General features: G+C 32.6%; 1 long non-coding RNA gene across 1 annotated transcript; it reads right to left on the reverse strand.

Moving 5' to 3' along the window:
• Positions 1-3,928: 3,928 nt before the first annotated feature.
• Positions 3,929-9,105, reverse strand: LOC127707769 (uncharacterized). The gene is made up of 3 exons (XR_007985003.1): positions 9,007-9,105; positions 6,664-8,788; positions 3,929-4,745 (listed from the first exon to the last, which is right to left on the reverse strand). It is a non-coding gene; the product is annotated as an uncharacterized LOC127707769 (long non-coding RNA).
• Positions 9,106-11,668: the final 2,563 nt, after the last annotated feature.

Raw genomic sequence — 11,668 nt, forward strand, 5'->3', positions numbered from 1 at the left:
TTACTTCTTGAAATTTTTCAATATTTGAAATTTGAAAAAAAAAAATATTTGAAGAATAATTCTTTTTAATTTCTGAAATCTGAAATGAGAAAAAATTGACCCCCCACAATTTCTTTTTATCCCCCCCCCCTTTTCCCCCAAAAAATTCTTTCCCTCAAGATATGGTCATAATCTCAATTCAAATTTCCAATGGAGTTGGCAACCATAATTACCCATTTAAATTTACCATAGTGCTAACTTAATCTATTTTATAATAGAATTAAAAATATAGTGTCAAATCTTTCATATGGATTTTTTTGTAAAAAAAAAAGACGCAACATTTGTAGATATTTTTACTGGTCTTCCTTTATAAATATGCATTTCTTTAAACATAATTTAAAAGCAGTGTAAGGGAAGTAACCAAAACGGATTACCTCCCTTACACTGTTTTAAATTATCTTTATTGTTCATTAACCATTACTTTATACATAATTTAAAAGCAGTGTAAGGGAGATAATTTCAATGATGTATTTGATTTATCTCCCTTACACTGCTTTAAATTATGTTTTGTACTAAAGTATTTGTCCATTAACCAGGACAACCTTGTTTTTCCCCCTTTTTTGCCCCTAATTCCTAAACGGTTTGAGCCATAACCCCCCAAAGCAAATCCTAACCATCCCTTTGTGGTATGGAAACTTGTAGTATAATTTCAGAGAGATCCATACACTGTTCCACAGTTATTGTCTGGAAACTAGAAAATGCTTATTTTTGGCCCCTTTTTGGCCCCTAATTCCTTAACTGTTGGTACCATCACCCTCAAAATCAATCCCAACCTTCCTTTTGTGGTATTTAACCTTATGGTCAAATTTCAAAAAGATCCATTCACTTAAACTAAAGTTAGAGTGCGAAAACCAATGTGTCTTCGGACGACGACGCTGGACGACGACGACGACGACGACGCCAACGTCATACCAATATACGACCACAAAATTTTTTTGCGGTCGTATAAAAATGAGCAACAGGACAAGATCTACAAATTTGACAGAAATTGTCAGTCAACTCCTTATGCATTAAAAAAACTTTGGTAGATAAAGAAAACAGTAAAAAGCATAAATGATCAGCAGAAATTGTCAGTCAAATCCTTTTTGCCCTTTAATGATGATTCTAACCTATTTTTGTTTTTTTGGGAAAAAAAAATGGTAGATTATAAAAAACTACTGTGCAAATATGATCAGCGAGACAAGATCTACAAAAATGTCAACATAGTTGAAGTTATCGATATGAACTTAAATGACGACTTAATGTTTTGAGCAGAAGCTACAGAGATGGAAAGTTTTAACAGTAAAAAGATCAGCAAGACACGATCAACAACTAAGACAACAAAGCTGATATTGTCAATCCACTCTGCATAAGAATTATTGCCCTTGAAAGATGATTTTGGCCAATTTTTGTGATTCATTGATTATAGTTTGCCTAACGTCCAGTGGCAAATATCTCATGTTCAGGATGAGAAAAAAATAACAATAAATGCAAAAATTAGGTCCTGTAATAGAGGCCATCCAAGATAAAGGTCGGGTAAATTCTGACTGCAACTGGAAAAAGAGGCTGTGTTTAATTATAGCAAAGTGTGTAAAGATGTAAATATCTACGTAATGAAATTGCAGTAATTCCAAATACATTTATGGCCCCAGTTCCCATGTTATAACAGGAGACCTTAACATCTTTCATGACCGAGAGGTGAAACCATTCCTTAGTAAAGGACCTAAATATCGTCCCCCGTCAATTATTAATTGGAATGACTGTCATAAAATCATCCACAATTCACTCCGTACTTACTGCTCGAAATGGATAAATCGAGAAAAAGCTGACAAAAAATCCTTAGATTCTTTTTTTAGTTCCGTAATGAACATAGATGATATTCGTATTAAACTTTTTAAAGAACACTTTACTCCTAACAACAACCATAATAGCCCTATTTCTCGTATTAAACATAAGCTAAAAGAACTCGCCAAGGAATTTGTTTTTGTCCCGGCTGATAAGGCTGCTAATAATATCATTATTGTTTGACATAAATTTTACATTGAGGTTCTGCAAAAGGAAATCACGAATTCATCAACATTCCAACTGACTCCATTTTCGAAAAATGACATCTGTAACAAACATAAACGTTTAGCTACCTCTTTATAAGCAGAACCAAATACAATGAAAGTTCAAACTATGTACTGAAGCTGCACAAAAACCTTACAAATATAAATTTATTTCATCTTCAAGCCATTGTTCTACTACTAAACTGTCTATTCTACTTACAAGTACACTTGGTACAATCAAAAACCTGGTAATAAATTGTTCAAATAAGGCCTTTGAAAATAGTGGAATTAATTACTTTTGGAGTGTCAAAAACTTTTTGGAAGTACTTGATAAATTGCATGCTTATATTGGTGATTTCGAATCTGTTCAATGTTTTGATTTTTCTACCCTATGTACCACTTTGCCTCATAATCTTATTAAGAAAAAATTCACACACCTAATTAAATGTGCATTTAAAAAGTCAGAATGCGAATATATATGTTCAAACTCTTTTAGGTCATTTTTTAGTAACAACAAACAAAGAACTATGTCAATTGGACCTGCTTTGATACGATAGCTGCCATTGAATTTTTACTAGTTTTGTTCGCTATGGAGATTCCGCATATCGTCAAGTTATCGGAATTCCAATGGGAACTAACTGTGCACCACTTATTGCGGACCTGTTTCTGTATTGTTATGAGTTACAATCTATGACTAAAATCAGCAAAGACCCATCGAAACAACATCTAATACATAGATTTAATAACATTTTAATTCGTCTAAGGTAAACTTTGACTGAGTCTGTTGGAACCTTTGTTTCTTAAAACTTTCACATTTTATATATTGGGAATTTTAAATAAGTATATGTTATAAATCATGTCAGTACCGGAGCACTGACTACTGAGCTGATGATACCCGCAGGGGCTAACAGTTAACCAGCAGTGGTATCGAAGCAGTGCTAGTAAAACACCTTTATAATCTAGTGCGTCCGAAGCACTTTTCTGTGTTAGCCTCCACCAAGAACGCCCAAGCCTAAACATCTGAAAGCCAGGGATACGTAAATGCAGTTTCTTAAAAACTTCTTAATATATGAACGGAGAATAATAAATGATTATATGTTATTACTCATTGCTGTACCGAAGCACTGATTACTGATCTGATGACATTAACCTCGGGGACTAACAGTCCACCTACAGCAACATCGACCCAGTCCTAGTAAATAAAAAAGACCACCTTTGAAATTTAGTGCGTCCTAAGCGCTTTTATAGATGTACCTTTATCAAAAATCACAAAAATACTGAACTCCGAGGAAAATTCAAAAAGGAAAGTCCCTAATCAAATGGCAAAATCAAAAGCTCAAACACATCAAACGAATCAAGAACGCTAAAATCTAAACATTTGAAAGGCAGGGATACGTAAATACGTTGCTACGTTCTAAGCGGTAATATCAAAAAGTACATAAACGAAATAGCCAAATTCGTTTAAGGTCAAAGTTGACTGAGTTTTTTGGTACCTTAATTTCCTCATCAATTCCTAATTTAAGAACGGGGAATAATAAATAAGTATCTGTTGTAAAAAGAGAAAGTGTAAACAAATACAAATATGATTAACAAAGGAAAGTAAATAAAAAAGTCCACCTTTGAAATTCAGTGCGTCCGAAGCGCTTTTATAGATCTATCTTCATCAAAAACGTTAACACCTAAACATTTGAAAGGCAGGGATGCTTAAATACGCTGCAATGTTCTTAGCGGTAAGATCAAATAGTACATAAACGAAATAGCCAAATTCGGCGACTTTGACTGAGTTTTTTATAACCTTAGTTTCCTGATTTATGAACGTTGAATAATAAATAAGTATCTGTTATAAAAAGAGAAACTGTAAACAAATGGTCAACAAAAGATATTTTAGTCATGAATTATATTCTAGTCTAGGATTTAAATAAAAAAAGATCAACAAAATATAATGATTATTTACGTCAACATGACCGAAATCATCAGTCGACTCCTTATTGGAGTTATTTCCCTTGAAAGTTTATTTAAATCCCTTTTTGTCAATGACATACGGAACTATTCTTATTGCATTGTGTCAATTTTATGAAACAAACAAGGTGAGCGATATATGATTCCTTGGAAACTCTAGTTAAAGTTTTCATCTTATTAATAAGTCTATCAATATTGGGTTTTATCTTTTACCACCTGCGACCAAACTCTTATTCTCTCGTTTATGGCACAAAAAGTTAAAAAAGACGAAACAATATCAGACCTAATTCATATGACATGACCAATGACGGTTCGTATACAAAACTACATTTTTGTATGAAAATAACAACCTTGGGTTTTTTTTGTTTGTTTTGTTTCTTGTTGAGTATTTTGAAATTTTATATTAAAATCGTCAAACATGTAAAAAAAATGTGACGTTCTTAACATTCAATTATAAAGTTTAAAAAAAGAAGAAAAGAAGGCTATAACTAAATAGAACATTTGCGGGATACAACTTTGACCACCATTGCCTGTTTTGGTGGTTGGTTCAAGTTCAATGATGGCGTGCTTTGTTGTGTTGACATTCCTTCTGAACTACTTGTTGTTGAAAAGCTAATGCAGATGTGGTGGTCTTTGTTGTGTTCAGTATATTTGGAATTGTTTGCAGCCAAAAGTCAATTCTGTCTTTGTATAAATTCTGTTGGCTTGTAACATTGACATCTAAAAGAATAAATATGATCTCGTTACAAGGTCGTATTGCTTCCACACAGGTAATCCATCTCCATTTGTTTCCCTTCAGTAGGAAAATAAATAAATTAAAATAAAATATACAAATATACAAATATACAAATATATAAATGATTTTGAAAACTATTTAATTACGCTTTAATAACGCAAGTTTGAAACAAAATACGCATATATTGTAAAATCAAACCGGACTTTAAAGTTATGACCTCATTTGTGGGATTTAAAATTTGTAGGTAACATTTGTTGTCCCGATTTTTGATTAGACATCTAGTTGTTAGAAAATTGTACTTTAAATTTTTGAGTGGTTCTAATAAGTAATTGTGATGCGGCAAAGCCTGAGACAATCTAACGCAAACATTCATAATTGTATTTGGAGGAATTGTTGATTTCCTATAAACCCTAGCAAAACCTGGTGTTACTCTTATTACATTGATTGTAACTGAATCTTTAATTAAAGATAATTAATTAGTGTTCCAGTTTAAACATACACTTTTTTCTTTGCAAAAATCTGTTCCTAATATCATAGAATGTCTTAAAGCTGGTATAATATAAAAATTTTGAGAAAGGACTACTCCACTTATTTCAAAATTTAATTCAATTTGACCTTTTACTGGGTAAGTAGCTCCACCTGCTCCAACTATTTGTTTAATGTCTGAATGTAATAAACGATTGCTTGGAAATTATGTTTTCAAGAATGTATTTTCATTGATAGCAGATATTGTTGAACCAGTGTCCAGAAGCGCTTTAATTTTAATACCGCCAAAATTTACTGAGAAAAGACATTGATGCATATCTGTAACAAATTGTTTTGATTTCGGATTTGAATTTTCACGATTTGAACAATTGTTTTTAACCTTGTTTAACTTTGTATGCCTGTCAAAAGTAGAAATTCGAACAGGCCTGGATTGCTATTGTGTTTGCATTCTTCTAGTAGATAGACAAGCTTTAGAAAAATGTCTCATTTTGTTACAAAGATGGCAATTGACACCGCTGGCGGGGCATTGGGCCCTATTATGAGAAAACCCATTGCAGTACAAACATCTACGAGATAACATTTGCAACTGATTTTGATATCGAATCGGTTGTCGAAAATTTTGATTGGTCGGGTGGCGAGGAGGCATCCTTTTAAAATTTTGACGTGGCGGTTGATTTTGTGGTGCCCTGTACCTATTTGATGGATACATAGTATGATTTGGTGCTTTTGGGGTATAATAAACTGGCTGTTGTACATAAACAGGTTGTTGAGAAGGTTGATAAGACTGATCTTGGGTAGTAACTGGAATTGTGCTATTCACATTAATAGATTGGATATGTTCCCTTAATGAATGAATTTCGTCTAAAACAGTTTGATTCATGGAATTTACAGAATTTACGTTAGAATCAATAGCTTTTTCTGCCAAATTTGCGGCATGCCTAAATTCTTCAATATTTTTAGGTTCTTTTGTCATGACTTTTGTTTTCAAATCAGCCTTTAAACCATTCATTGCTACGGCTAGCAATATATCATCCGATATATTTCTGTTAGTAGCTAATTTTAATAACCTAGATAAGAAATCAAGTATAGACTCATTTCTTCGTTGGTGTGTTTGTAAGATTGTAATGTCCAAAAGATGTTGTTTATCTTTAAAACGATCTTTGAAAGCAGCGATCAAAAAATCAAAATGCTGTTTCTTTGCATCAGACACCGTGTCATACCAAATTTTGGCATGACCTTCCAAATGAAAGGGAAATGACTCTGCACTCTTTTTCTTGGACAAATCATAAAAACTACAATATTGATTAAAATTATTTAACCAAGTTTCAGGATTTTGAGTATTGTCACCTCTAAATTTTTCAATTTTCAAAATTGAAGACATGTTAAAAATGTTCATAGAAGGTTGCACTGTCCTACCTGAAGAATTTGTCGTAGTTGATGGTAATGTTGTGGTTGTTGTTCCTGCTCCTACTCCTGCTCCTGTCGTTGCGGTTGTCGTAACTGATGTAGTTGTTGCAGTTGAGACACTTGCTGCAGCAGTGGTGATAGATGTTGTGGCGGTTGCAGTTGTTGGCAACTTAGGATACAACGCAGCAAAATGCTGAGGTGTCTGCAACCGCAAATTTCCTGCAACAGATGCCGGTATTTTTGAAAGAGTGGAAGGAATCAATGGCCTGTGTATAATAGATGGTCGTACGGGTGTGATACTCGATGGAAGAGTTGGCTGCCCTGTCCACGATGAAACGAAGGATTGGATTGTTGATGTATAGGCGACGACTGAGAAAAAGGCTGGTCGTTCACGTAAGGAATAGTAGTATCGTTGTCACAATTGGCAACTGGATTTGCAATTGGATAGCCCTTCTTAAAACTGATGACGTCTTCCTGTTGGTCTGCAAAGATATCCAAACCTTCAAACGCAGAGTCTAGTTTGGTGTGTAGTTGTTTCTTGTAGTTGTCAGGTGTCTTTCCTGGTTTAGCTGTTTTCTTTTCGTTGCTAAACATGGTCCTCTACCATTATATTGTGTTGGTATTTTTGATGTTTTTATATCCCGACAATTGTAAAGCACTGTGGCACAATCTAGGGGGAGGCTCACGGTAGGAGGCCGGAAACAGCAACGGGAAAGAAAACCAAACTAGAATATCAAGAAACTCGCTATTAATTTAATAAAGAAATAATTACAATATAATTTCAAAGTACAAAGTTTGAATGTCAAAATAAATTGAAAACAACAATAAAATACTACAAACAATTCAAATTAAATATCAAATAATAACAATAATAATTACTGTTAAAATAAACCTCTGAATTAAAATATTAGTTACTTATAAACTTTATTTTTTTTTTCAAAATAAAATTAAAAGAAAATATAATTTTAAATCTAAATTATTTTCAAAACCAAGAGACTCACCTAGAATATCAAAAAACTCGCTATTAATATTATAGCGGCTTGATCAGTTTATATACTAAGTTTTGAATGTCCTAGTAACCCTTATCTGACTATAACCAACAAAAGAATTTATGATTTATGAGTTATCAATAAAATTTAGAATGCTCAAATATAGTAATGGTCTAAGACCAGGTCGAAATTACACGTCACATAAAACTGGTTTTTCTTTCATCTCTTCATTTTTTTATTCTAAAATTGCCAACCTATGTTTCGAAAATATTTATTAACATTTCCCTAACTATAATATAAAACAATTACAACATAAATATATATAACATAGTATAAAATAACATTATAAATATTAATTTAGATCTTAATCAAAAGTAACTATGGAACTAGTTTGTGCTTTATAGCTTCACACAAATAAAGTTGCTGACGTGGGTTGACCGTTGTCTGAACTTTTAAGATGTTTTATTACACTTTGCTGGACATATGATCGAAGGTCCATTTGGCCACAGCTGAAGTTTTATTGCACGGATACGTTCAATAGTTTGTTAAAGTATTTATTTGACATATTTGAAATATCCTACGCTTTGAAAATGTATAGAACAGTTAAACAATAATTTTATATAAAATAGTTTACAGAGTAGAACTTACATACATTAACTAATAAACTATACGAAATAAAATAAACTACATTTTTCTATTACAATACATACCCATTAAACACCACAAGAAAATGTAAACAAACTAATGTCTCGAATTTTAGAATTAATTGACACTAATTTCTTTTTCTTTTCGATCAAAACCATTGTAAACATTTTGAATTCAAAGAATAGTTTTCAATGTTAAAATACAAATATTTCCACATTTTTGATATTTTATAGTCTGTTTCAAAAATGTACTTTTATAAGAAAATTGTTTCTTTTGAAATTGTTCAAAATTCAGCGTAACATTTACATGTTGGATCGGTTTTGGTATCAATATAATCAGTACTTGATGAACTATAATATGCTGAGCCTGACTCAGCAAGTTTAACCAGGTGACTGAATCGCAATCTCGGCGAATATATAATGAACACAACTTATTTTGAAAATTGTAATATGATATTCCACCAGAAAGGTTTTTTACAGTAGTCAGTATTGTTTGGTAAACTGAAAGAAATAAAAATACAATATTTTACAATGTGTACGAATGAAATATGAACGTTAAAAGCAATATTAATAATCGAGTCCAAAACGAAAGTAGAATTTACAGTTCATTTCTCGGATATAAATAACTTACAGTTTGTATGCATTTAATAAATCACTTATCCAAATTGACGCAGTTAAACATATTTAATTATCACAGTTTATGAATAAATCAAACGTACTTGACAGTGGTATGTCTCGATTTCCTCTGAAAGTTAATTGTCGTCCATTTAACATGTGTTGAAATACTTGTGAAGACGGTGTCACAGAAATTAAATCCTTTACGTAGTACAATAAAAACGGTGATGTAAGAAATCGGTCCAGTACGATTTGTTCCGGGTGATTATAAAAACATATAGTAAACATTGAATGTGAAACAGAATATATAAAGAGTATGGAGTAAATAGACATCGGACTCGGACTTCTCTTAAACTGAGTTTTACTGTGCGTACTGTTGTACGTTTGTTTTTTCTACATTGGCTAGAGGTATAGGGGGAGGGTTGAGATCTCAAAAAACATGTTTAACCCCGCCGCATTTTTGCGCCTGTCCCAAGTCAGGAGCCTCTGGCCTTTGTTAGTCTTGTATCATTTTTAATTTTAGTTTCTTGTGTATAATTTGGAGTTTAGTATGACGCCCATTATCACTGAACTAGTATACATATTTGTTTAGGGGCCAACTGAAGGACGCCTCCGGGTGCGGGAGTTTCTCGCTGCATTGAAGACCCATTGGTGGCCTTCGGCTGTTGTCTGTTCTATGGTCGAGTTGTTGTCTCTTTGACACATTCCCCATTTCCATTCTCAATTTTATTATCTTCTGATCCTTTTTAACAGTACCACATTTACTCTAAAAATCAGGGGAAACAATATTCCATGTTTAGACTGGGGTCACTTCTGATAAAAAAACGTTAAAATACAAAGAGTAATGAGAAAACGTTCTGAGGTTGATATATTTGTGGCATATATGTGTGTGCATCTAATGCATCATAAGTTGCATGATTTTAGAAAATTTTGAATACCTCATAGGTTACAATCAACAATTAAATATTAAGGGCGCAGCCATTTTATGAAGATAACATAGTATTCAGAAATAAGAGTATGGCTAATCCTGATTGGTCGATGTGTGCAGTCGGTATCTTTATTACTATACACTTCTTGCACTCTGTATTATACCGAAGGCAAAACAATATATTTTTTTAGCCCGAACGGAACTGAGAAGTCTTTTCTACTTTCTATTGTCGCCTATGTGGAAATTATTTGCTTTTTGCAATTTTAATCTCTGTTACCGAAGGATTGAAATCTATGAAATAGCCTCAGAACTGAATGCCTTGTTTTTTATGCCAATAAATTTATATTTATTTATCTATACATTTATATTTCTAGCAAGGTTACATGTTGGCATAAAAATCATAAAATGTGGAAATTGGGAAGATGCTTTTTCATAACTGTATATTGCTACCATAAGCCCTTAATATTTGGCACAGGTGTGTATCACTTAAGAAGATGTGTCATGTACTGTACAGACCTCTAAGGTCAGATAACAGATGTTTTATTTATTTTAATGAAGTGTAACAGAATTATAATTTTTAAAGATTTCTATTTTAAAACAATCCTCCTGGGTCCGTAATCTTAAAAATGAATGAAGTTTAGATAAAATCTATATTAAAATAAGGAGATGTGGTATGATTGCCAATGAGACAACTATTCGCCAGAAACAAATTACGTGTATGCAAGCAACAATCTATGACTATATGGCCTTCAACGATGAGCAAAACCTATACCGTATAATAAGCTATAAAATACCTAGATATGACAAAATGTAAAATAATTCAAACGAGAAAACCAACGGTTTGACAGAATATAAAACAACAAACGAGGAAAAAACAAATAAGTTACAGGCTCCTGACTTGATGCAAGGCAGACACAAAATGTGACAGGTTTAAACGTGCCAAGGAGCGCTCTGTCTTCCCCTAGCCTAGAACCATAGTTTTACACAAGGGACTTTATCATTGTCAAAAACCGTGAAGATTATGAATTGTCTTGAAAAGTTCCTGAAGTATCACCCGCCTCTTTAATTTATTTGCAAATGTGTCATAAAGTTATCAGCAGGTCCATTTATCTAACTGCAACTTCTGATGCAAGTTTAGACAACTTATACATCATGGGAATGAATATTAATTCAAAACATGTATGAATATTGACGAAATTCTATATAAAAAGTAACTTCATACAGAATCGTTCTAAAAACTATCAAAACTGAAAATCAAATTTATTGATAAGTCTCTCAAAAATGTGTTTTGTATTTCGAAGAGCTAACGAAGCAGATAACATTGTCACGATTGTATCGTTGTTTGCAGTGAATATTAAAAGTTGCTTACATTCATGTCATTTTGGTCTGATCCTGAAAGTTGTCTCATTGGCAATCACATCACATCACCTTATTAGCTCACCTGGCCTACAGAACCAAATGAGCTATTCTCATCACTTTGCGTCCGTCATCCGTTGTCGTTGTCCGTAAACTTTTATAAAACATCTTCTATAAAACTACTTGGCCAACCAAACTTAGTCACAGTTATTATTGAAGTGTCTTGTTCAAACAATATATCCGATGATCCCACCTGCTATAGCTTAGTTGAAATAATTCGTTTCTAAAAGACAATATAAACAATACTTTTTGGGTTTTGGTTAAGAATGTCTGTTCTTATGCAATATTTTTTTTTTGATAATTACTCAAAATTTGCTAGATTTAAAGTTTCAATCATATTTGAGTATCTTTGGTGTTATCATATATTCGTAAAAAAACCAAAGTGCTGTCAGTTAATACATGTACCTTAAAGTAAACATATG

This window comes from Mytilus californianus, unplaced genomic scaffold, assembly GCF_021869535.1.
Source record: "Mytilus californianus isolate M0D057914Y unplaced genomic scaffold, xbMytCali1.0.p SCAF_7, whole genome shotgun sequence".
Classification (NCBI taxonomy): Eukaryota; Metazoa; Mollusca; class Bivalvia; order Mytilida; family Mytilidae; genus Mytilus; species Mytilus californianus.